This window comes from Mobula hypostoma, chromosome 21, assembly GCF_963921235.1.
Source record: "Mobula hypostoma chromosome 21, sMobHyp1.1, whole genome shotgun sequence".
NCBI classification, from domain to species: Eukaryota; Metazoa; Chordata; class Chondrichthyes; order Myliobatiformes; family Myliobatidae; genus Mobula; species Mobula hypostoma.
The window spans coordinates 30,928,051-30,955,387 of record NC_086117.1 but is presented as its reverse complement, the minus strand read 5'-3'; the positions used below and the strand labels follow the sequence as shown (position 1 = coordinate 30,955,387).

At 40.7% G+C, this 27,337-nt stretch overlaps 1 protein-coding gene across 4 annotated transcripts in view; it reads left to right on the top strand.

Annotated features, from left to right (window-relative positions):
- The window catches only part of LOC134359927 (astrotactin-2-like), a 1,812,737-nt gene that overhangs the window by 1,236,820 nt on the left and 548,580 nt on the right, over nucleotides 1-27,337 (top strand). The gene's annotated exons all lie outside the window — the stretch shown is intronic.

Here is a 27,337-nt window from a genome sequence, read left to right as displayed (position 1 = left end):
TAAAATGCTCTATCAGTTCCTTAAATATGTCTTGCATGATGAGTATTAAAAAAAATCTGAAGTAGATTTAGATTATGAGAACACTCAGTCCTCTTTTATTGTCATTTAGAAATGCATACTTGCATTAAGAAATGATACAATGTTTCTCCGGAGCGATATCACAGAAAACAGGACAGACCAAAGTCTAACACTGACAGAACCACATAATTATAACATATAGTTACAGCAGTGCAAAGCAATACCATAATTTGATAAAGAACAGACCATGGGCACAGTAAAAAAAAGTCTCAAAGTTCCGCGTCGATCGACTCCCGAGTCCCCGATAGCAGGCGGCAAAAGGCAGAAACTGCCTGCCATAAACCTCCAGGCACCGTCAACTTGCCGATACCTTGGAAGCAGCCGACCCCAGCCGACACTGAGTCCATCCGTCTGAAAACTTTGAGCTTCCGACCAGCCTCTCCGATACAGCCTCCCGGGTGTCATCCTGTGCCGATTATTATTAAAAATAATAACAATAAATTTACTTGAAACACATGCAACTGGCAAGAAGTAGATAAATACATTAAAATTAATTAAAATAAACCAAAATACACAGCTTACCAGCATTTGCCTTTTTAATCCAGATCGGTGACTCCATTGGCATGGTTCAAAATTTCAAAATAAATTTATTATCAAAGTACATATACTACCCTGAAATTCATTTTCTTCCAGGCTCTCACAGTAGAACAAAGAAATACAATAGACTCAATTAAAAACTACATATAAATAAAGACTGACATACAACCAATTTGCAAAAGAAGACAGACAATCTGTGCAAATGCTTGCATACATAAATAAATAATACTGAGAACATCAGTTGTAAAGTTTTTAAAAGTGAGTCCATAGGTTGTGGAATCAGTTCGGTGTTGAGTGCACCTGATGGTTGAAGGGTAATAACTGTTCCTGAACCTGGTGGTGTGGGATCCAAAGCTCTTGTACCTCCTTCTTGATGCCAGCAAGGGTTCTGGACATGCTAGTTCTGAGAGACTTAGCTAGCATAAAGTTGGGGGTAGGACAGCATCAAAATGCATCGGAAGTTGCAGATGTTGGAAATCTGAAAAAAAAATAATGATGCAATACTCAGCAGGTCAGGCAGCATCTGTGGAGGAACAATGTTAACTCATGTTTCAGGTCAATGACTGAGAAAGTAATTTAACCTCCAGGCAAAATATGTCGGCCACTCAACATAACACAACTGAGTTCTTCCTCGGACTCAGTGGAGCTGGAGCTCGGGTTACAATTTGACTTCCATTTGACAAACATATTGCAATGTTTAGATGAGGAACTACGGAATCCACTGACCTACTTGTGATCATTTCTTCATGCAACCATCTGTTGCAGTTCACTATGAGCAATACACCACAGTATTAAAATGCCAGACTATTTTTAGATGAGGTTAGACAGAAAATATGAGTGTTAGATGAGAGGCAGGGAATCACCACATATCCGGGCGATGCTTAGAATTAGCAGACTGTCAGTACCTTATATTCAGATTTCTAACCGAAGCCCTCCATGATGACTTGTGGCTTTTAAGCATCCTTCATCCGTTATTTCTAAAATAACATTCAATTGAATCCTGATAAGGGATTAAAAATTGGAGTTCTCTATGCACCCATAATCTATTCAAGTTGCATTTGGCTAGGTTTTATGGGGAACTGCTGACATCATTGAGTACATTTAAATGGAGTGCTGCCATAAGAAAGCAGCATCCATCATTGAAGGCTCCACCAGCCGGGCTGCACCCTCTCATCACTACTACTATTGGGCAGGATTTACCGAAGGCTTAGGTTCCACAACACCAGGTTCAGGAACAGTTATTACACTGCAGCCATCAGACTCCTGAATGGGTGTGGATAACTTCATTCAGCAGTACTCTGAACTGATTCTACGACTTACAGACTCACTTTCAAGGTCTCTTTACAACTCATGCTCTCTGTATTATTTTTCTCTGTGCATAGTTTGTCTTCCTCTGCACATTAGTTGTTTGTCACTCCTTTGCCTGTTTATGTAGTTTTTTTGTAGAATTCTGTTGTATTTCCTTTTTCCTGTAAATGCCAGCAAGAAAATAAATCTCAAGGTAAAATATACATACTTTGATGATAAATTTACTTAAAACTTTGAACTATGTCTCTGCATTACCAGCATGCTCAGGATTTCTGTGCAAGCTCAAAGGAAAACAGACATCGTGGACACCACAGCAGGTTCTCTCTGATGATGCTACCACAAAGCATCTGGAGAATCATTCAAGTAACCTGCCTTTTGTTGGACAGGCATAATTAATTTTCTATCAAACCAATAAATTTGTATACTAGTATTGTCACATGAAGCAAGGTACAGTGAAAAAAAATTGTTTTGCATACTATCGTACAGATGATTTTATCACATCAGTACATTAAGGGCAAAAATGCTGAATGTAGTATTATAATTACATAGAGAGTGGAGTATAAGCAGACAATAAGGTGCAAAGACATAACAAGGTCAATTTGAGGTCAAGAATCCATCTTATTTTTCTAGGGGACCATTCAATAGTCATATAGCAGCAGGATAGAAGCTGTCCTTGAGCCTGGTGGTACATGCTTTCACGCTTTTGCATTTTCTGCCCAATGGGAGAGGTGAGAAGAGAGAATGTCTGGTGTGATTGGTGTCTTTGACTATCGTGTCTACTTTACCAAAAGGTAGCAAGATGCAAAGACATTGTCCATTGGGAGGAGGATGGGCTTCCATGATGCGCTGAGCTGTGTCCACAATTCTCTACTGTTTCTTGCGGTCTTGGGTGGAGCAGTTGCTATACCAAGTCACGATGCTTCTGTGGTGCATCTGTACGCTGTGGTGGATGCCAAAGGGGACACGCCAAATTTCTTTACCCTTGAGTTGGATGAAGGAAAACAGTTCTGATCTTTTAAGGTAGCTAATAGTATTTCAAATTTTTTTTTTGTACTAGTTCTGGTTATCCTATTTATTTTCACATCTTTTAGTTTATTTTTTGAAGATTTTGCAAGTGATTTTTCAATAATTTATTCTTAATAATTTCTACCAGCCACATTCATAGCACTTTGACAGCCTTCAGAGCTGACTAAGCTGAGAAGTATTAGCCAAGTATTGAAGATTTTGATGGCACCATCTGGGAAAAGGGAGAGGAGAGAGGGAAAATACGAATAAACTTTTTGAGATGGATCCAGATGTGACTTGTCTTGACTCAGCTTCACACCTTGAGCAGCTGAATAACATGACAAAAGAGGACACACATCATTGGGAGCCCCAATATATTCTAAGCATATCTATTAATCATGATATTCTGCCTATATATGAATGACCTATTATAGTGGGTCATGTGTATATTTTTTGTAATTGTATTATGAAAGATATGCCAGTCAATTTTTATGTGCAAATAACCTGTTCTACTCCTTAAACCTTTGTGTAATCTATAATCTTTACAAATCTTATACCTTTTGTTAAATTTAAAGGAGATGGAGTTTGCAATACCTTTTCCATACAAAGTTATTTGACTGGCAAGGTCAAGTGGTTTCGTCTTTGCCATTGCCATACAATAATTAGCCACCAGGAGGCATGAGAGAGCTGTAGAGATAGATTTAAACTCTCTGCCTTCGTGCCTGTATCTGCTAACTCACCTGCAATTCTAGCTGAAGTCCTCAAGTCATTGTGTAAATGTACCCAAAATCCAGCCCAATATTGAGGTAGAGAATGCAGAGATTTAAATACCTAATGTTATTTCTGATAAACCATTTTAATTTTAACTTATGTTATCTTGAAATGCAGGGAGAAATCAGTTTGCTTCTTTTGACTTAATATGAAAATGATTTCAACATTCTTTGGCCATGAGTCCACTCCTATGAGAACAGACATGTATCATGGCAATATCTTGCCATGTCAGGTTTACCTGAAGGAGAAATTCCGTTCCTTACACATGCTGAAGAGAATATAAAAAAAATCAACAAATCATTTCCTCTGTAATATAAGCACCAATTCCATTTAAGTATTCAGCTGGCTTTGCATTAACCAGAATCTTCCATCTTTGGGATGGATGGCAGAATAGTGTTAGCTCACTAAGTTACAATTGTTCCCTCTTTTCTCTCCTTCCAGTTGACATTTACTCATGAGGCATTCTGACTGTATGAATACTGATTATACCTATTTTTCATTTACAAGTCTGCTCCACTCTACACATGCTATTCAGCTGTTGCAGCACTGAGTCCAGTCTCAAATCTGTCCACACATTTGCACACATGGTCATTCTGTGGAGGGCTAACAGAGGATAACCCTGAGCAAGTTTTTCTCCTTCATCTCTGGATTGCAGGGAGAGAAATGGGCCTCCAGATTCCATCGGGTAATGCAATGCTTATGTGCACTGAGTGATAGATTTTCTGTGGAAAACTGATTGCCTAATGCGATCTTAGATTCAGTGCTTTGATCTTATAGTCTGGCAATTTTGCATCGGGATCTTCTAATGGTATGTTTTAACATTCAGAGGCACCCAGCTATACACAGAGACCAACAGGAGCCATGACCCACGCCATTCCTGACCAACCTCATTATGCTCCAAGCCAAACATCAGTATTTGGATTCTACTCAGACTGATGCCATGACCCTTTATTTCTTCCACACTTTTTCCTTCCCGCACTGTCCCAATTCCCTCACTTTTCACAATCTGCAGACCGGATCAGCATTCTACCTGATACCACAATTCACAACAGCAGAACAAATGGGGAGGAAAAACTGCGTTTGTATGTGTTTAATCATGCAAGTTCCATTCTGTTGTTAACAGATTGGGACCTGTGTGGAGCGAAAATCTGTATCGACGTGTCCTTGCAAAGATATCCACCGACTCATCACAGGTCCCCTGCCTTACTTCCCTTTCCCAACACTAAAGAATTTCTGGATCAGTTTACACTGGTATCACACCTGCTTTATAATTTCTTATCCATTAATGACAGGCAACTCCCCTGTATTACAGGGTGCACAGGGCTTGTGTTCTCCCGTTCTTCAAAATCAGTCCTATGTCACAATTTTCCATAGCAGAAAGATGCATCGTCCATGCATGAATCACGAAAAGCAAGCTGAAAGAAACAACTGTTACCATTAAATTATTTTTATTCCCACATTAGTCCAAGAGGACCACAACCTTGTCATAGAGTTTGGAGGCTTGCGCGCCTCAATGACCCGGAGATCTATGTTGGCTGGAGTCAGGGCTTCATGCTTTGGCTTTTGGTAGGGCCACCCATGCCAAACAGGTCAGAGGGTAGAGGCCAAACTAAGAGTGGTCCATCGGTCTTCCAGGTTTGGCGGGTTGGCTCAGAGCTAACAACTCTGACTGGTAAAACAAAATTGCTGTGGAAACAGCAATGAAGAATCCTTGTTCATCTGAGTGTGATGGTATTCCTGAGAGATGGAGGACCGTCACTGCTGTCCAAAATGCCAGCAGCATAATGGGTAGTAAGTAAATATTCTCACATTAACTTCGGTGAGAGAAAACATTATTCTATTTCTTTGTTTTTTGGTCAGTGATTTATGGATTCTGTATAGATGAATTAGTGTTACCTGAACAGCTATAACACAAGGGTTTTGCCTGTACTTTGAAATATGGTCGTTACAACATGAGAGGGAGATCATATGACAGTGAGGTGCTTAGGAATTTCTTCTCACGCTGGGTGATGAATCTGTGGGGTTCTCTACCCAGGAGGGTTGTGTAGGGGTTCAGGGGAGGTAGCTGCACTTCTGAAAGATCAAAGAACTGAGAATAAGTGTTGAGTCAACCATTAGTAACATTGAATGGTGAGCAGGTTTGACAATGCTCCTCTTTTCTTGTGTTCCTGTGATTGAACGGTTTGTCTTAGTGACACTGGATAAAGGATAAGTGTTGAGTTGAGTGCTAGGTAGATCTGTGACGAGAGGCCTAGGCGAGGATTGGAAGGACCCAAGTGCTGGAGTATCTAAAACTAGAATCGAGGCACGATTTCGAGACCAAGGTGAGAACAGGGTTCCTGACTAAATGCTAGAGAAGCTGACGAGACTGGACAAGAATCCAAATGAGACAGAAATCCTAAATGCAATCGCAGACTGAACTGACGTTGAACTGACGTTGAGCTGACGACTGAGCACCAAAACTGAGTTCCAAAACTGAGTTCAAAACTGAGCTAACAACTCTGACTGGTAAAACAAAATATGCAAATATGCAAATTTAAATTTGCAAATCTTGGTACCGAAACATGGCTGCCTATTTGCAGCAGGTGCCAGAATCTTAACAGGAATTGTGCCAGATCTCCATACTCTGGAGAATCAGAGTGTCCAAATCCCAGAGGATGGTGTGGTCCAGTCTGCTCCATAACACGATCTCTCTCTAGTTCTTTGAAACAGTACCGTGTCCTTTTATCAACGCCATGTAAGGCAGATGATGTCTTGGTTCCTCATCAGGTTTGAAAGGTGAAAAGAATCAGTAATATGAACATCCTTGCCAGCCAGGTCCAAAAATTTACCATCATTCACGGGCTATATCGGGAATCTATTGGGTGCAATGATATTACACCAGGGTGTGATGATATTACACCAAGCTATGCATTTCAGGCACTGAAGAGGGAATTTGATTCAGAGGAGAGGAGACTTGAACATCATTACATATTAAATTGCAGGTACCCACCAATGCACAAGAGCATGATAAAGCTAGAGGTAATTAACAATTTGGCTCATGATCAGAACACTTCATTGTTTTACATTAGAACTCATGCTGTGATCTTGGCAAAACCATAGAAAGGTACAGAAAAAAAACAACAATACCGGTAATCTTATAACAACCAAATTCTGCAAATATTTTGTTTTATTTTCTGCCTTCACCTCATTCTTGCATGCTGTTTTAAAAAATATACGATGTAGTTTGGAATTTAAAAGACAAGAGATTCAAAGATTCAAATTACATTTATTATCAAAGTATGTATACAGTATACAACCCTGAAATTCGTCTTCCCACAGACAGCCACAAAACAAAGAAACCATGGAACCAGTTCGAAGAAAAAAGCATTGAACCCCCAACATGCAAAAAATCATGCAAACTGCAGAAAATCAAGTGAAAAACACAGAATATAAAATATCAAACTACAAAAGTAATCAAAACAGAGCAGGAATGTTCTGTTCACCACAGGTCAGAGCAACAAACACAAAATGCTGGAGGAATACAACAGGTCAGGCAGTATCTATGGAGAGGAATAAACAATCTGAAACATCGATTGTTTATTCCTCTCCATAGATACTGCCTGACCTGTTGTGTTCCTCCAGCATTTTGTGTTTGTTGCTCTGACCTGTGGTGAACAGAACATTCCTGCTCTGTTTTGATCCTTCATCAGGACTTTGGAATTAAAATTTTTATGCTTTGTTGGTCAGTAATCATGGCAGTGGGCCATCCCAGGTGTGCGTTAATATTAAATGACTGCACTTTGTGTCTCCTCATATATGCTTTCCCTCCATTTAGAGAAACTGTGCTTCAATTTGTGGTTTACCAACGTTGCTTGAGTAAATACAGCAAGGATTCCATCAATAGGCCAGATCCATACTGACTTTAAAACCAACTGCTGGAGGAAGTTGTGTGTGAAGCTGAAGAAATTGACCAGTCTTGATGTAGGGCCGTCACCCAGAATGCCAAACTGCTGAGTTCCTCCAGCAGTTTGTTTTTTTTTGCTTCAGTTTACATCATCTGCAGTTTCCTGCATTCCGTATTGGTCAAAGTGGAACGAGACTTCTGGGTGAAGGGAATCTCGTTCTACCTTCCATTGGTATCATTATGGACTGATTCACATGCCATGTTGGGTGTGTTTTTTTTTGTTGCTATTAATTTGCTAAGGCTTTAGTTCAATATTAACTGATTGAATGTGAATGTGTCTTTGCACTGAGCTCAAAATGACATTTACAGTCTGGTATTCCCTAATGTCCCTTATTTACCACATGTGAAGCTCACAGCATTTATTAGTCTGACAGAAAGGAGTTCTGAGTCAGTATTACCTGTTCTAAACATTTCCACTTCATGTATATGTTGAAATCCTGAAAGTCCAGTTGTTCAGAAATCTTGCTTGCATGGTTCTATTTCAAGTGCTCACTTTAACCTCACCAGGAAACTAGTGCTCAGGCTACTGTTAAATATACCACTGCACTCTCTTTAAACAAACTGGACTGCCTTCCACACTCTCCCTTTAAACCCACTGGGTCCATTGCTCCCTTAAAATTCATTGGGTTCACTGCTGCGTAATATCTAACAACGTAAATTGAAATCGTATTGGAGGAGGGGGTTGCTATCACTTAATAGTCCAGAAAAATCCACTCACCTGGCACTACAAAAGTCCTGTGGGGACAGATTATATGAGTTTTGCTGTATGTGAAATTCCCTTTGCAAGTTTACTCTTCTACATGCTTCTGGCATCTCTTTGAGCAACGGGATGTGCCAGATCAGAAGGACTTTTTAAGTCTGATCCTTACATCCAGTAAACCATTAACCCTGGTAAGATGATGGTGTCTAATTTACTTCCCCATGCTGTCCTCCTAGTTGATACTTCTGGTATTTTGGGAGAGGAAAAGTCAGAGTGAAAAGGAACATAGATCAGAACAGCAGGCCCATCAGCTCATGGAGTTATACTGAGATAGGCTGATGGTACTAATCCCTTCAGCCTGCACAGGGTCCATATTTGTCTGTTCACTGCATATTCACATAGAGCCCCTATTGCACCTGTATCACATCTGCCTTCACCAACCCCTAGCAGTGCATTCTCTTGATAATCAGATTATTTTAATTAGATTTTTTTAGATTTAGATTTAGATTATGAGGACACGTAGTCCTCTTTTATTGTCATTTAGTAATGCATGCATTAAGAAATGATACAATATTCCTCCAGTGTGATATCACAAAATACAGGACAGCCCAAGACTGAAGAACTGACAAAAACCACATAATTATAACATATAGTTACAACAGTGCAAGCAATACCATAACTTGATGAAGAACAGGCCATGGGCACGGTAAAAAAAGTTCAAAGTCTCTCGAAAGTCCCACATCTCACGCAGACATCTCCCTGCCATGTCCGACCACTGTCTGATTCAGAGTCGTCTGAAAACTTCGAGCCTCAGACCAGTCCTCTGACACTATGCACCGTGCACCATCTCTGCCTAGCACTTTGACCCCAGCCCGGCTGCCAGCAGCAGGCAAAGCCGAGGATTTTGGGGCCTTCCCTCCGGAGATTCTCAATCACACAGTAGCAGCGGCAGCGAATTGGGCATTTCAGAAGTTTCTCCGGATGTTCCTCCGTGCTTCTCACGGCTGTCTCCATCAAATCGGAATTGTGCATGGTACCTATTTAACAAATACGATATCATTTCACCGGAGAGCTGCGTCACGCCGCCAACTTCTCCTCCCGCCCTAGTTTTATGCCACCATGCCTGTTACAGAACAGGTTGGCAATGCTAATTCTCCCACTAACCTTGTCCCTTTGCCTGGTTAGTCACTCCTCCTCGTTCTGTCTCTGGTCTAGTTTCCCCAGTAGTTAACACACTTTGCCCACACACTCATACACCATTTACACACCCCAACAGTAAAACAATCACTAGCTTGGCCAATCAAAACAACCCCTTCAGTTAACGTGCTTCACTGGTGTATAACTCATAAAAATAAGGATTGCAGACACAGGTACACTAAATAGTTTCATTTATTTTTGCTCACACCATTACATCAGTTTATAGACTGCAGAACGGCCCCAAAAGGCTCAAGGGACGTTTTATGGCATCTTAAAATAATGCTGGTGTTAGTGGCAGCAGGTCCACTGCACCCTACGCTGGGAGCACCACTGGTGGGGGGGGGGCGCATTATTCTTTTTTATTCATCTGAGCATGTGGACACTGATCTATAGGTTTAACTAAAGCATTTGTTGTGGAAGAAAACTCCTGTTTAAATGTTCCAATTCTACATCTGAAATAATTATTATGCTCTGGTCACGTGATTATCCCCCTCCACCCCTCCTCCCCTCAGACCAACAGTAGAATTTCCTGGTCCTTCTAGGCCAGGCGGAGGCAGGCTTAAACTCTCAGTCTGGCTTCGCTGGAGAGGTATGGATGTTGGAATGGGCAGTTGGTGAATAGTTATATTGGAAAGATAAAGACAAAGTGAGGCGTGGAGAAAGCCTCTGTAGATTTGTAAATTTTTGTATGTGCATGTTTGTTTCTCATTTGTCTACTTGTAAATTTCTTTTTCTTCACAACTTTTCGGCAGCTTTTGCACTTTTTCCTCCTGGCACTAAATAAAGCCCCTTTGCACTAACATGCTGTTGTGGCTTACCATCTTTTTTTTTCAACTGGTGACCCTTGGTGGGCACACTTCCTCACAGCTGATAGCAAGGTGTGACAGTGCCCATATATGAACGCCAATTACAGCTGTGGATCTGAAGCTGCACACCACCATGTAAATACAAACTCAAAGTTCAAAGAAAATGCATTATCAAAGTACATATATGCTACCATATGCAACCCTGAGATCCTTCTTCTTGATCAAGAAACCCAGAATAAAATGATGGTCGTAACAGAATCAGTGGAAGACTGCACCAACTTGGGCATTCAACCAATGTGCAAAAGGCAGTAAACAGTGAAAATGCAAAAAGAAAGAAATAATAAGTAAATGAGCAAAAAATATCGAGAACATGAGATGAAGAGTTCTTGAAAGTGAGTCTATAGGTTGTGGAAACATTTCAATGATGGGGCAAGTGAAGATGAGTGAAGTTATAGCCTTTGGTTCAAGAGCCGATGGTTGAGGGGTAGTAACTGTTCTTGAACCTGGTGGTCTGCCAATGTACTCATGGCATTCATTGAACACATCAAATGATTGCTTGTGAGTTCCGAGCGCGCAGGCTCTGGGTATACTTGTTCTGATATACTGGGCACACCAAATTGTCAAGAAGATCAAAAGACCGTAAGATATAGGACCAGAATTAGGACACTTGGCCCATTGAATCTGATCTACCTTTCCATCATGGCTGATTTATTATCCCTCTCAATCACATTCTCCTGCCTTTTCCCTATAACTTTTGACACCCTTACAATTCAAGAACTGCTTTAAAGACACTAAATGATTTGACCTCCACAGCCAGAATTCCACAGATTCACCACCCCCTGGTTAAAGAAATTCTTCTTTATTTCTCCTAAGGGGTTTCCCTGTATTCCAAAGCTCTGTCCTTTGGTCCTAGATTTCACCACTATCGATCTACGCCTTTCAATATTTGATAGATTTCAATGAGATTCCATCCCCGCCACCCCCCCCCCGCCACTTCATTCTTCTAAACTCCATTGAGTACAGGCCCAGAGCCATCAACACACACAATATGTTAGCTCTTCCATTCCCTGGATCATTTTCATGAACCTCCTCTGGACCCTCTCTAGTGCTAGCAGTCCTTTCTAAGACAAGAGTCCCAAAACTGCTCACAATATTCCAAGTGCAGTCTGACCAATGCTTTGTAAAGTCTCATCATTACATCCTTGCTTTTATATTCTAGTCTGCTTGAGATGAGAACATTGCATTTGCTTTTCTTGTACACATACAAACTATCTCAAACTGGTACACAAGCCCTGGTATGGGAAGGATTGGAGAGAAGGTTCAAGGAGTACTGAAAGCTGAATTAAAAAATGCTACCTCCACAGTGATTTTTGGGAATCCTCGATCTATGAACACTCAAATAGAGAAGGGGTATTTAGGATGACATTGAGACCCTCAACTTCGTACAAGAGGAACAATACAGAAGCCCTGCATACACAACAGAGGGAGCACGATACCTCACAAATTACCTACTTGGTCCATCAGCCATTTTATGCCCCATCTGTGGAGGAGTCCATGGCTTCCACACTTGCATCATCATAACTCATAAAGAAGCAGATCATCCTCCATCTCAAAGTGCTATATAAGAAGATGAAGATAGTTTTTTGATGTATCTCTAAGCAGCACTTTTCAAATATGCCGGTACTAAACATGTGCAAATGATATATGTTAGTTTGGACAATGAATGATAGGATTTTTTTCGAGACACATATGGAATAAGCCCTTCCAGCCCTTAGAGCCGCACCATCAAGCAAATGCAATTTAACCCTAGCCTCATCACAGGATAATTTACAATGAGTAGAACCAGAGAAGCATAGAACACTACAGCACAGAAAACAGGCCATTCAGCCCTTCTAGTCTGTGCCGAAATATTATTCCGCTAGTCCCATTGACCTGCATCCAGTCCATAACCCTCCAGACCTCTCCCATCCATGTACCTATCCAATTTATTCTTAAAATTAAGTTACTAACTGGAACATCTTTGGACTGTGGGAGGAAACCAGAGCACCTGGAGGAAATACACACATTCCATGGGAGGATGTTCAAACTTCTTAGAGAGGACACAAATATTGAACTCCAAACTCTGATGTGCCAGGTGGTAATAGCGTTGCACTAACCTCCATACCACTGGGGCATCTCTGTTGTCACCTATGATAATGTCCCTGTCCTGTAAATATTGTTGTATATGGGAGCAGATGGTGTCCATATGTTGCTTCCTTCCCCTACCTTGTCTACTTATCTCTTTGGAAAAGATATCATTGAAATGTCCCAACAACCTTAAATAAATTTTTCTTCATCTCTGTGTCTGGGAGCCGCTTGCCTTGCAAATATGGCATTAGATTTGCTGTGTGTGTGATGCTACGTATTTGTGATGATGCTGCAAGTGTTTCCTATTACACCTGAGCATACATCCACTTGTGCACATGATATTAAACTCAACTTTGACCCCATTGTACACTAAGGTAGGCCTGCTGCCTGAATTGAAAAAATCGAAGTGCTTCTTTCTTTATTTTTCAATCTTTTTATATTTCATAAAATATAAACATAACATAGCAATAATACAAATTGTTGGAAATACATTGTTATACTTAAAATGAGTAATTATAAAACCAAATAGTATAAATTGACAAAACTCTCAATCGTGTAGGATGACAAAGAATAATACAGGGCAAAAAAAACTAGAAAAAAAAAACATGAAAAGGAAACAAATAGAAAAAAAAAACAACCCCACCCCCAAAAAAAACTAAACTAAACAGAATTAGTCAGCTAAACTAAAAGACTTGGGCAATTCTAACAATGTAAAAATGGGAGAGAAGAAAACCTCAGTGTTGACGACTCCATTCCTCTCAACCAACAGTACAGAGAAGTAAAATAAGTTTGGAAATGGTCAAATTACATCATATGAAGATGCTGAATAAGTGGCCTCCAAGTTTTTTCAAATTTAATGGAAGGGTCATAAACCACACTTCTAATTTTTTCCAAATTCAAACACAACATAGTTTGTGAAAACCAGTGGAATACAGTAGGAGGGTAAATCTCTTTCCAATTCAGCAAAATGGATCTTCTAGCCATTAAAGTAAGAAATGCAATCATCCGGCGTGCTGAAGAGGTTAAATGATTTGAGTCTATCATTGGTAATCCAAAAATAGCAGTGATTGGATGAGGTTGTAAGTCTGTATTCAAAACCGTTGAAATAATGTCAAAAATATCTTTCCAATATTTTTCCAACAAAGGACATGACCAAGACATGTGAGTTAAAGAGGCTATCTCAGAATGACATCTATCACAAATAGGATTAATATAAGAATAATAGCGAGATAGTTTATCTTTGGACATGTGAGCCCTATGCACTACTTTAAACTGTATCAACACATGTTTAGCACATATAGAGGACGAATTAACCAATGGAAGAATTTTTTTCCCATTTTTCACTTCTGTGCTGAAGTGCTTCTAAAGAAAAACATAGAACTTATTCCTCTGCCTATGTTCTGTGGACATAAACAAAGTGAACAAGCAGTGTTGGGCTTCACACTTGGGCATGGGATTGGGAGGATGGTGTGACAGTGAACTGCAAAAGATAACACAAGAGACAGGGAGGGCAGTGAGGAGCCAGCAAAATGGGTGTGATTGAACTTTTAAAGAGAAATGGGTTGGGGATGACTAGTGGTGTTCGGGTAGGTAGGAGAGAGACAATGATGCCAGAACTTAAACAGGTTCAATTTTTTAATCCTGCCGCAACCCTTCCCTTAATCTCTCCCCATCCTGCACAATTTCATACCTTTATCTCACTCCCTTCTTTATTTAATCCCCTTATTTTCCCCATACCCACTTTTGCTCTCTCTCCCTCAATATCCCTTACTTTCTCTCTCTCTCTTCCTTCCACCCCACCCCCCTCTACCACTCTGCAAATCTCCATCTCTCACAATGAGGGACATGATCACAACTGATGTCACAACCCTCAGTTTCAGAAGTCTGCAGAGTATTCGAATATTTTAGGACCTTTCAAAATGGCCAGAAAATCATCCTCTCTGTTAGATTTTACAGTAATTGAGAAGGAATAGCTCGGAGAAACAATTGTGCTTCTGAAAACAATAATGTCATTAAACATCAGCACAAAGTGGCTTTGCATTGTCAATCAACAGATGGCATCCATGCACACTGGGCTTCCCTGCTTTCACTTAACTCAAAACAACACTAGTTTACAATATGGAGCTTTCTTCACGTGAATTCACTTTCTGTCACTCAGGAAATGGAATCTCAGGCGTGATCTTTAGAGATACATAGGAGAATCAAAACAAACAACTAAATTTTAAAAGAGACTCAAGATTCCAGCATTTGCAGTCTCTTGTGTCTCGATGCTCCAAATGTTATGAAAGATTTTTTTTAATGTAGGGTAAGAATTTGGAAGTTTGGTAGATAACTCCGAGGAAAATTGAGAGTCATGAGGAACCAATAAAAAAGAGGAATTGAGGCTGGAATGGATCGGCCAGGAACATGTTGGACGGTGAGGCTGAGTAGCACGCACTTAGCCCAATTCCTTGTGACAGAAGTTTTAGAAGTTGGTGCACAAAGTCACAATGGGGGGATCTCATTGAAACCTATTGAATATTGAAAGGCCTCAAAAGAGTTGGTGTGGAGAGGATGTTTCCTGTGATGGAGGACACATAGCCTCCAAATAGAGGGACATCCATTTAGAACAGAGATGAGGAGGAATTTCTTTAGCCAGAGAGTGGTGAATCTGTGGAATTCTTTGCCACAGGCAGCTGTGGAGGCTAAGTCATTGGGTATACTTAAGGGAGAGGTTGATGAATTTTTGATTAGTAAGTGTATGAAGAGATGCAGGGAGAAGGCAGGAGGAAAATGGATCAGTCATGATGAGATGGCGGAGCAGACTCCATGGGCCAAATGGCCTAATTCTGCACCTATATCTTATGGTCTTATGGTCAGGGAGAGGGGAAACAATTAGTTTTTCAATCATGGAGAATCTCTTTATCAAAGATTCTAGATAATATTTAAAATCTTTTTCAGAATATAGAAAGGACCATCTTACATACCTCAAGTATATGCAGGTCGTTCTCCAGTTTACCACAAGAGACACAATGAACCTCAGTGATTATCTTTATTTCCAAGCTATAGCATCAGGTCTCAAAAAAACTTCAATAAGCAATAACTGTTTTAAGATTATTCAATTATCTATTTGCACAGTGAATACTGATCAGTCATGACCAATCCTCATGTAACTCTGTAAACACTCTCATTGCACACACAAGTTGAAGGATAAAATGTTTCACAGCTATTTGGTCCATTTGGAATATCAAATTGTCAGGTTTACGAAGCTGATACCAACTATTGCGGTTGTGTGTCAGTGCTGCCCACAGGGTCTGAACCACAGCTTGTGTTCTTTTTATTGCCTATGTGTGAATGTAATCCTTGGAAAAGCTGCTGAAACATCAACTTCCCTGGCAGATCTTGTGGCTCATAATTTTTCTCAGCTGTGTGATCCGTGACAATTTTCAAACTATGACTGAAAATCAGCATTTCTATTGGACTGGTTGGTGGCTTTCTGTTAGCTCAGTACCACGTGACTGTCTTGTCAACTGCTCTTTTGTTGGGTTTGGGAGTTGGGAGGTAGGGTGGAACAGAGTGTGGGATACACTGCTCATAGAGCTCATGAAACAAAAACATCTCTGCCATAAATGGTGCAAGAAAACAATACACTGAATTGTTGTGCCTGGGTTACTACCTAATACCATATTTAAATTTCCTGAGCCTTTACTTTAAAGCAGTAGTTCCCAACCGTTTTTTTCTGCTCAAGGCCCTCTTGTGACTTTCATTTACCTCTGTGGCCTCCAATCTCCAAAGTCTCTCTTAGTTGCTGAAGTTTTTTGGGGTCAACTGTACTAATTATTCCAACATATGGACAATATTTGTGCTCTAACAGGTTATAGGTATTATATGTTAAACATAATGTTTCAGGGGTGTATGAAAAATAAAACTATTCAAAGCTCTGAATAGGATACTTTATGTATAATAAATATAATATTCTTCCAATCAGCAATGAAAATTGTGTGAATAGGCTCTATAGAAACTTAGTAATTTTTATGGAATTATAATAATTATAATCTCATGTGAAAAAGTATCAGTATTGAATATACGTGTAAAAATAAAACTAGCTTTTTAGGCAGTTCTTAGACACATGTTTTAAGTATTTTTAAAAATGCTAATTTCTATGCAAGTTTTATATGGCAATAAGCAGCGTGTAGTCAGAATGAAAAGTGGGTTAAGTTCAAAGTAAAATTTATTATCAAGGCACGTACATGTCACCACATACAACCCTGAGATTCTTCTTCCTGCGGGCAATCTATGGAACATTAACTGTAAACAGGATCAATGGACAACAATGTGTGCAAATGAAAATATAAATAAATAGCAATAAATAAAGAGTATGAAATAACATGAAATGGAAGAGCATGAAATAACAAGGTGAAGAGTCCTTAAAGTGAGACCATTGGTTGTGGGAAAACCTGAAATAAAATGAATTTAGTTACCCATTTTTTCAAGAGCCTGATAGTTAAGGGATAATAACTCTTCTTGAACCTGGTGGTGTGAGTCCTGAGGCTCCTGTACCTTCTACCTGATGCAGCAGCAAGATAAAACATAGCCTATATGGTAAGGATCTTTGATGATGGATGCTGCTTTTCTACAGCAACATTTCATGTTGATGTGCTCAATGGCTTTACCCATGATGTACTGGGCTGAATCAACTTACCTTTTTAGAACTTTCCACTCAAAGGCATTGGTGTTCCCATAACAGGCCATAATGCAGCCAGTCAGCACAATTTCCACCACACATCTATATAAGTTTGGCAATGTTTATGACAACATGCTAAATCTCTGCAGTGTCCTGAGGAAGTAGAGGCACTGTCATGCCTTCTTTGCAATTATATTTATATTATGGGTCCAGGAACAAGTCCACTGAGATGGTGACACCCAGGAATTTAAAGTTACTAACCCTCTCCAACTCTGATCCTCCGATGAGACCTATGGTTTCCCTCTCCTGGTCTACACTCAATTCTTTAGTCTTTTTGACATTGAGTGACAGATTGTTGTGATTATACCACTCACCCAAATTTACAACCTCCCTCTTGCAGGGTGATTCATCACCACCTTTGATACGGCCTACAACACTGGTGTCATCAGCAAACCTGTACAGAGTGTTGGAAATTCCTTTCAAAATATGATAAGTATCAGGGATTTAATGAAAGTTGTAGTGGTAGATAGTGATGTAGTGGTAAACCACATGTTCTTGCCTCTTTGCAGTTTAGCCGTTTCTGGCAGATGACCCAACTGCAGTAACTGCAGCCTTCATGTCACATTTTATAAGTGTAAGGGGTTTCTTCTTTTACGTTACTGTGTAGGCTAATCAAAATGGCTTCTTTGTTATGTTAACTGCTGAGAAAGTTCTCTCGCTAGCAGCTTGTTCGGATTATAGAGGGAGTTGTATTCGCTTGCTAACCAACTGGAATAGATGTTATTCTTTCTTGTGTGTCTGTAAGCTATTGTGATGTGCGGGTTTTTGGGCAGAAGGCACGATGGGGAGAGAGAGAGTGGACGCGATGCTGTGAGCTGGCTGACGGGGCGGACCCCGAGCCGGAGCCCAAGGTCTAGGGTCTTCAACGAGGAGAGGAGACGAAGAATGACTTGTGTGGAGCCTCTGGTCGACTACCATGGTTGGTCCCAGATGGCGGGTCGAGGTGGTCAGAGGGGATCGAATGGTGAAGAGAGGATCGTTACTAGAGCTCCAACTGTTTGTGCACGATGAGGTTGAACTTTGATAAGTCTGGTGCCTTTTACTTTCCTTTTATATTTTATCTCTATTAATTACATAGTTCCAGTAATATCTATAAATTGTAATCATTTAATCGTATATGGTGTATTGCCTGTTATTTGGCAGGGTGGGGAACATCACACAGCATCCACACAAACTTAATTACCCAGTTTGCCGGGGCCAAAGGCTGCTTCCCCTAGACGACAGTGAGTTGAGCGAGCCTGAGGCATAACAGAGGGCTACATGAGTATTACAACATGCACAGGTCAGTGGAATGCAAACAAAACCAGCCTCCTGCTGCATACTTACTGATAGTCCTTGCTGCAGACAGACCCGCCCAACCTTCAGTTTGTGATACTCATAACTGTTTTAATTAGATTACTACGACATGGCCATTGCTGGCTTTTCCATGTTAATTCCCTTCTGATAAGGGTTGTGGTATGGAAAACCTGGCAACTGCTGGCAGTCTTTCAGTTGGAATTAGATGCGATGGTTCCATATTAACATCTAATTATCTGTACAAGGTAATCATAATCACTAGCTGGTAGAGCATGTTGTAGGAGTCACAGCTGCCTGCTCACTGTGTAATCACTGACTGGGGGTGGATATGGATATGGATCGGACCTCAGCAGGCCACCTCTCTGTGTGTGAATGGTGAGTTGTGTGTGGTCGAGCAGGACCAGAGGTAATGACTGACGTGCCACCACCTCCCCCCGACCCCACTCCACACACAAACAGGCTAAGCTGTTTTGCCACCTCATTTGCATCATCTAGGATATTTTCTCATTTATTAAATTACATATTTCTTTTTATTTTTGTGTATTTATAATTTTTCATTAAAACAGTAAATTTATCAAGGCCCATTCAGAAACCCCAGTTTCTTGTTTTTTTTAAAACTTTTGGCCCCTACACAATCTGGCATGACCCCCAGGGGGCCATATGGCTCACGTTCAGAACTGCTGCTTTAAAGTAGTATTATCCCTGAGGATCATTTGATAATTGAAATTCTGGTAATAGAGCTTTGACCAGCAGCCAATCCGAACATCGGAAGTTTGAAGAGGAGAGGACTTTAATCAGGTCCACTGTCCGAGTATAAAAGGCAGGAGCAGGTCACAGCAGTGTAATAGAGCTTTGACCAGTGACCAATCGATGTTTGGGATTGATTAGTAAGAGCAAGTTAAAGGAAGGCAAAGACAAGTGCAGTGGCCATCGTCTGAGTGGACATAGCCAGGATGCTGATCTTAAGGCTTTTAGTCTGCAAGGCTTCAGCAAAGAGAGGCTTCACTCAGAGAAAGCAAAGGAAGGGAAAGCTCTTTTTTTCCTGTTTCTTTCTTTATCTTTGTTCAGCCAGGACAGCAGGGATGACAGGCTGGATAGTGAAATGCTCCTCCTGCAGGACAAGAGAAGGCAGGGAGACTTCCAACGTACTTAACGACTGCAAGAAGTGCATCTAGCTGCAGCTTCTAACAAACCACATCAAGTAGTTGGAGCTGGAACTGGATGAACTCTGAATTATTCTGGGTGTTGAAGGGGTGATAGATACGACTTCTAGAAAAAGTTAGTTACACCCAAGGTGTGTGACACAGGAAACTGAGTGATAGTCAGGAAGGGAAAGGGGTTAAGGAGCTAGTGCAGAGTACTCCTATGGCCATCCCTGTTAACAACAGGTAACAACACTTTGGATACTGTCGGGCAGAATGACCCAGCAGAGGAAAGTTGCAGTGGGCAAGTCTCTGGCATGGAGATTGCGTCTATGACTCAGAAGGGAAGTGACGAGAAGAGACACACTGGTGATAGGGGATTTGTTAGTTAGGGGAATGGACAGGAGGTTCTGTAGGCAAGAATGAGATTCCCAGATAGTACATTGCCTCCCAGGTGCCAAGATCTGGGATATCTCAGATCAAGTCCTCAGCATTCTTAAGTGGGAGGGTGAACATCTAGAAGTCCTGGTCCATGTAGGTACCAATGACATGGATAGGACAGGTGATGAGGTTCTGCATTAGGAGTTCAGGGAGTGAGGTGCTAAGTAAAAGGGCAGGACCTCCAGGGTTGTGATCTCAGGACTGCTACCCAACCACATGCTAGTGAGAGCAGAACTAGGAAGATTATATAGTTTAATACATGGCTAAGGAGTTCATGTAGTATGGAAGGCATAAGATTATTGGATCATTGGGCTCTTTTCCAGGAAAGGTAGGACAGTTTGCATCTGAACTGGAGGGGGACTAACATCCAAGCAGGAAGGTTTGCTAATGCTGCAAGGTGGGGTTGAAACTAAAGTTGCAGGGGGAGGAGAACCAGAGTGCCAGAGCAGTTAGTGGAGAGATTGTGGAGGCAGATGTTAGACCTCAGACAAAGTTAGGAATCAAACGGTTGAGCATGGTGCCACTACTGCCCTGAGCTGCCGATATTTCAATGCAAGAAGTATTATAGGAAAGGTGGATAATAGTGCTGAAGATAAAGTAGCTGGCTTACAAACAGAGGCAATGTGTAGTAAGGAGAGACTGTTGATAGGGCATAATTGTAGTCAACAGGATGAGCTAAGTTAACAAACTAGCTAAGCCAGCGATCCCCAACCACCGGGCCGTGAGGAAACGATATGATTTGGCGATATAAGTCAGCTGCACCTTCCCTCATTCCCTGTCACGCACTGTTGAGCTTGAACGCACGCGTCATCCATGTCAGCGCGGGAAGATCAACTCCTCGAGCTTGCAAATGACGGCGGGCTGAAAAGTATGTTTGACATAATACCTCTGCCGGTATTCTGGATCAAAGTCAAGGCTGAATATCCTGAGATAGCCACGAAAGCACTGAAAACGTTGCTTCCGTTTCCAAGGTATCTCTGCAATGAATGCAACAAAAACTAAATTGCGGAATAGACTGGACATAAGGAACCCCGTTCGAGTATCGCCGTCTCCCATCACCCCTCGATAGGACCGTCTTGTTGCAGGAAAACAAGCCCAGGTCTCCCACTGATTCAGCGATATTTGTGTGTTGCAATGATTTTATATGTTCATAGGGGAAAATATGTGCTGTGTGTTTAATATCCAAACGTTACGATGCTATTGACTTACTTATATAACCATAGAACAATTACAGCACGGAAACAGGCCATCTCTGCCCTTCTAGTCCGTGCCGAACGCTACTCTCACCTAGTCCCACCGACACCCCCGACAGAATCGCCAAAAACGATTTGTAGAGAAAATTGGGCAGGTTACATGTACGCGCATGCGCACTGGTGACCGCGAATAGCCTCATGGTCATTGTAGTCTTTCTCGGGGTAAAGGCAACATATTTGACTGCTACTATTGTCCATCGGCAACCCTTGCCCCCCACGGGTCGGCCGGTCCGCAGTGCAAAAAAGGTTGGGGACCCCTGAGCTAAGCTAACAAATTCAGTAGGATAAGTTAACAAATTTCATGGTGATAATAAACTCAAATCTGATTCTGATGAGCTACAATTTAAAAGGTGGACAAAATCGAGAAGGGTGAATACAGGACTGAAGGTGTTGTATTTGAATGCCCGCAGTGTACGGAATAAGGTAGATAAACTTGCAGCACAGTTGCAGATTGGCAGGTATGATGTTGTAGGCATCACTGAATCATAGCTGAAAGAAGATGGGAGCTTAATGTCCAAGGACACACATTGTATCAAAAGGACAGGCAGAAAGGCAGAGGGGGCAGTGATTCTCTGTTGGTTAAAAAATAAAATCAAATCATTAGAAAGAGGTGACGTAGGGTTGGAAGCTGTTGAATCATTGGGGATAGAGCTGAGGAATTGCAAGGGTAAAAAGACCCTGATTGTAAACAGACCCTCAGACAGTGGTAAGAATGTGGTCTATAAATTACAATGGGAGATAGAAAATGCATGCCAAAAGGGCAATGTTACAATAGTCATGGGGCTTCAATATGCAGGTAGATTGGGAAAATCAGGTTGGTCCTGGATTCTAGGAGGGGGAGATTCAAGAGTACCTACAAGATGACTTCTTAGAACAGTTTGTGGTTGAGCCCACTAGAGATTAGCTATTCAGGATTCGGTGTTCTGCAATGAGTCAGAATTGAGTTGAGAGCTTAAAATAAAATAATCCTTAGGGAAAAATGGTCAAATTCACCATGAAGTTGGAGATGAAGAAGATAAAGTCCGATGTATCAGTATTACAGTGGAGTAAAGGGAATTACAGAGACAAGCGAGAGGAGAGTTTCGGAAATGATTGGGGAAAAAAACACTGGCAGAGATGATGGCAGAATAGCAATGGCTGCAATTTCAGGAAGCAATTTGGAAGGTGCAGGATATGTACATCCCAAAGGAGAAAAGTATTCTAAAGGCAAGATGACATAACCGCGGCTTAACAAGTAGAAGCCAACATAAAAGCCAAGGAAAGTGCATATAATAAAGCAAAAATTAGTGGTAAGTTAGGGGATTGGAAAGCTTTTAAACATCAACGGAAAGCAACTAAAAAGTCATTAAGAAGGTAAAGATGAAATACAAGATAAGCTAGTCAATAATATTAAAGAGGACACCAAAAGCTTCTTCACGTACATAAAGTGTAAAAAAGAGGCGAGAATGGATATTGGACCACTGGAAGATGATGCTGGAGAGCTAGTAAGGGTAGACAACAAAATAGTGAACAAACTGAATAAGTATTTTGCATCTGTCTTCATGGTGGAGGACACTAGCAGTACAGTGGAAGTTCCAGATGTCAGGGGTCATGAAGTATGTGAAGTTACCATAAATAGAGAGAAGGTTCTTGGGAAACTGAAAGGTCTGAACGTAGATAAGTCAACTGGGCCAGATGGTGTACATCCCAGATTTCTGAAAGAGGTGACTGAAGAGATTGTGGAGGCATTAGTAATGATTTTTCAAGAATCACTAGACTCGAATGTTTATAGAACACTTGAAAATTGCAAATGTCACTCCACTCTTCAAGAAGGGAGTGAGGCAGAAGAAAGGAAACTATAGGCAAGTTAGTCTGAATTCAGTGGTTGGGAAGGTGTTGGAGTCAATTATTAAGAATGAGGTCTGAAGGTACTTGCAGGCACATGATAAAATAGGCTGTAGTCAACATGGGTTCCTCAAGAGAAAATCCTGCCTGACAAATCTGTTGGAATTCTTTGAAGAAACAACAAACAGGATAAACAGTGGAGAATTGGTTGATGTTGTATACTTGGATTTTCAGAAGATTTTTGGCAGGGTGCTTAACAAGCCACAACAAGCCCATGGTAGTACAGGAAAGATCCTAGCATGGATAAAACAGTGGCTGATTGGCAGGGGGCAAAGAGAGGGAATAAAGGGAGCCTTTTTCTGGCTGGCTGCTGGTGACTAGTGGTGTTCCACAGGGTCTGCGTTGGGACTGATTATTTTTCCGTTATATGTCAATGATTTGGATGTGCAATTGATGGTTTTGTTGCAAAGTTTGCAGACGATGTGAAGATAGGAGGAGGGGAAGTTAGTTTTGAGGAAGTAGAGAGGCTACAGCAGGATTTAGGCAGATTAGGGGAATGGGCAAAGAAAAGGCAGATAGAATACAATGTTGGGAAGTATATGGTCATGCATTTTGGGAGAAGAAATGAAAGAGTTGACAATTTTCTAAATGGAGAGAAAGTACAAAATAACTGAGGTGCAAAGGGACGGCAGTCCTTGTGCAGGATTTCTTAAAGGTTAATTTTCAGGAAGACATGCAATGTTAGCTTTCATTTCAAGAGGACTAGAATATAAAAGCAAAGATGTAACGTTGAGATGACATAAAGCACTGGTGAGGCCTCACTTGGAGTATTGTGAGCAGTTTTGGGTCCCTTATCTTAGAAAGAATGTGCTGAAACTGGAGAGGGTTCAAAGGAGATTCACGAAAATGATTCCAGGATTGAATGGCTTATCATATGAAAAGTGTTTGTTGGCTCTGGGCCTGTAGTAACTAGAATTCAGAAGAATGAGGGGTGACCTCATTGAAACCTATTGATTGATGAAAGGCCTTGATAGAGTGGATATGAATAATATGTATCCTATGGTGGGAGAGTCTAAGACCAGAGTACATAGCCTCCAAATAGAGGGGTATCCTTTTAGAACTGAGATGAGGAAGAATTTCTTTAGCCTGATGGTGAGTCTGTTGGAATTCTTTGCCACAGGCAGTTGTGGAGGCCAGGTCTTTATGTGTATTTAAGACAGAGCTTGATAGATTCTTGATTGGTCAGGAAATGAAGGAGTATGGGGAGAAGGCGTGAGATTGGAGCTGAGAGGAAAATTAGATCAGCCATAATGAAGTGGTGGAGCAGACTCGATGGGCCAAATGGCCTAATTCTGCTCCTATATCTTACGGTCCTCTGGTCTTATGATTGGGAAATTATGATGATACCTGTACAGGCAGAGAGGATTTGGTGTCATTGCCTAACTGGTTCAGCACCATATCGTGGGCTGAAGGGCAGATTTTTGTGCTGTTCTTTCGTCTGTTTTATGTACTTCTGTTCACTCCAATGATGCTGAGTTCAAGAACATGAAATCTTGAAGTTCTGGGAGTGAACTTCATCATTAGCCTGTCCTGGTCCAGCAACACAGATGCTACAGTCAAGGGAGTTCATCAGCTCTTTGACTTCCTCAGGAGACCAAAGAAATTTGGCATGTCCACTTTGAGACTCACTGACTATTTTCAGTCACTATAGAAAGCATCCTATCTGGATGCATCACAGTTTGGAATGGCAACTGTTCTCTCTGTGATTGCAAGAAACTGCGGAGAGTTATGGACACAGCTCTGCACATCACGGAAATCAGCCTCATCTCCATGGATTCTGCCTTCTCTTCTCATTTGCTCAGTGAAGCATCCAGCACCATCAAAGACGCTACCCACCACAGACATTCTCTTTTATCCCACTTCCCATTGGACTGAAATTAATGTATTGTTTCCAATAAATTATGTAAGAAAAATATACCTCTTCAGAAGTCTTATGTTAGGTTATGTCAATGGAAATGATATTTATTGATTTCCATATAAAATAAATTGAGTTATTTTGAAATACACTCTGATGGAAACATATAGCCAGTTGTCATAGTTATTTGGTGTTCTCCTGCGATCTTGTGCACATTGTTTTGGAGTAAAGTTTTATGAGTGCCCAGTATAATAAAAAATCAAATCTTCCATGAATAGCAAAAGTCTACAAATAATGGAAATCTGAAATGAAAGCTAAAAATACTGTCAATGCTCACCATATAAGGCAGCATCTTTGGAAAGAGAAAAAGTTAATGTTTTAGGTCAATGACATATCAAGAGTTCTGTTAAAAGGCCAAACACCTAAAAGTTAAATGTGTTTCTCTCTCCAACAATGTTGTATGACTCGCTGAGTATCTCCAGAATGTTCTGTCTGCAATGAAACATTTTCAACGGATGTATTTCTTAGTATGCCATGAAACTTGGTAACTTTTTGCTGGTAAAGCAAAGTATGACGTTGGCCATAGAATACTTGGTATATCAAGAGCTATGGATATTCTGATTTAACTCAAATTCAAGTTCACCTTGAATATTAACTCTCTACTCTCTGTACTACAGCTGCTCTATGTTAAGCAATGTCTCTTTTTTAAAACATTCTCAGCCTTGTTACCAATTCTCCATAGCCTTAGTCTTTGCTTCCTGAGCCTTGCAAACCTCCAACGTAAGTGCACTCCTCTATTTCCGACCTTTTGTTCATCCCCAGTTTTAATCACTCCATTAAAACTGATTAAGACATAATCAGTCATGTCTTCAGCTATCTTGCTCTTAAAATCCCTCCCTTAAACCTTTCTATCTCTCTTCCTTAATTGCATTCATTAAATTCAATCCTTTTGAACTGACTATTATCCACTTGCCGTACTTGGGTGAGTGTTAAATTTTGTTTTGGTAAAGTATTCTTGAAGCAGTGTTCGACCGCCTTACTACACAGTTGATGAAGTTGGCGTAGATGTTCTATTTGCTATTCGCATATAACCCTGTGGTTTTCAACTGACTGCCTTTAATGTAGACCAAATTTGTATGCATGGATAGAAAGCTGAATATATATCTCAGTATTTCTAGCACATTGATCTGTTCTAAATTTGAAACCACAGAATCATTATTACTGGCTGATTTCTGCTTTAACTAGGCAAAGTGCTAAATCTTGGAAGATCATTACATTTTCAAATAATTCTTAATGGAGTCATTATAAACACAGACTTGAGGTTTAAAGTCTGAATCAATGTCATAACTTTGCAATTTACTTGTTAATTCTAGACTAACTGACGTTAAAGTTTTAATATAGAATAGCAACTTTGGTTTTACTGTATCCTTTTTCATATTAAGCCTACAATTATTTAATTTCATGTTTTTTGTTCTGCTTATAATAATTCTTCTTCCAAATCTTGTACAATGTTTTTAGCATTGCTGTTAAAATATCTGCAGAACAGTTGTCCACCTGAGCCCTCTAACCACTTGCCTGCTAATTCCACTCTGGAGTTTTCTTCTTACACAAAATTGACTAACATCTGACAGTGAGGTCCTGCCTTCTGAGCATAAGTCTCCACTGATCAGACAACCAGGTTGAACCATCTGTCAAAGTAATTCCGTGATTCTGGCATACACTAAAATATATTCAAGAGCTAATGAAAATTAAATCCATAGTTCCATAGTAGAATGATTTAACCTCTTGAAAAACAAAAAAAATTGAAAACAATCACATACATTTGACACATACTTTTTTACTCTGATGCGATTCTTCTCCATTCAAACTACTGTGCTTGTTCCTGGGACTGTTGTCAGCTGGTGCAGGTCTGTGGTAGATCCCTCAATGTAAGTGTTCTCTGCTTATGGCCATGGGGACTCTGGAGCACAATCAGGAAATCTGCAACCAATTGTCATGTGGAAGTGTAAGGCCTAATTTTCAACATTGTTAGGTATACTACCAATTTTTTGATTCATGGGCAGGGAGGCAAGCTGCTCTCTAAACCAGAGGAAGGGTGCTCTGCTTTCTGAAAGAACTTCATATCTAAGGGAACAGTAGGCCCCAGACAAGTGGTAGAGTGAAGAATCTAAGCAGCTAGGTGCTGACTTGTCTACAACCATCTCCAGTCATTGCAGAGTGAAAAGTCAGGAACACTAACGCACTCTTCCTGCACTAGTCACCATAAAT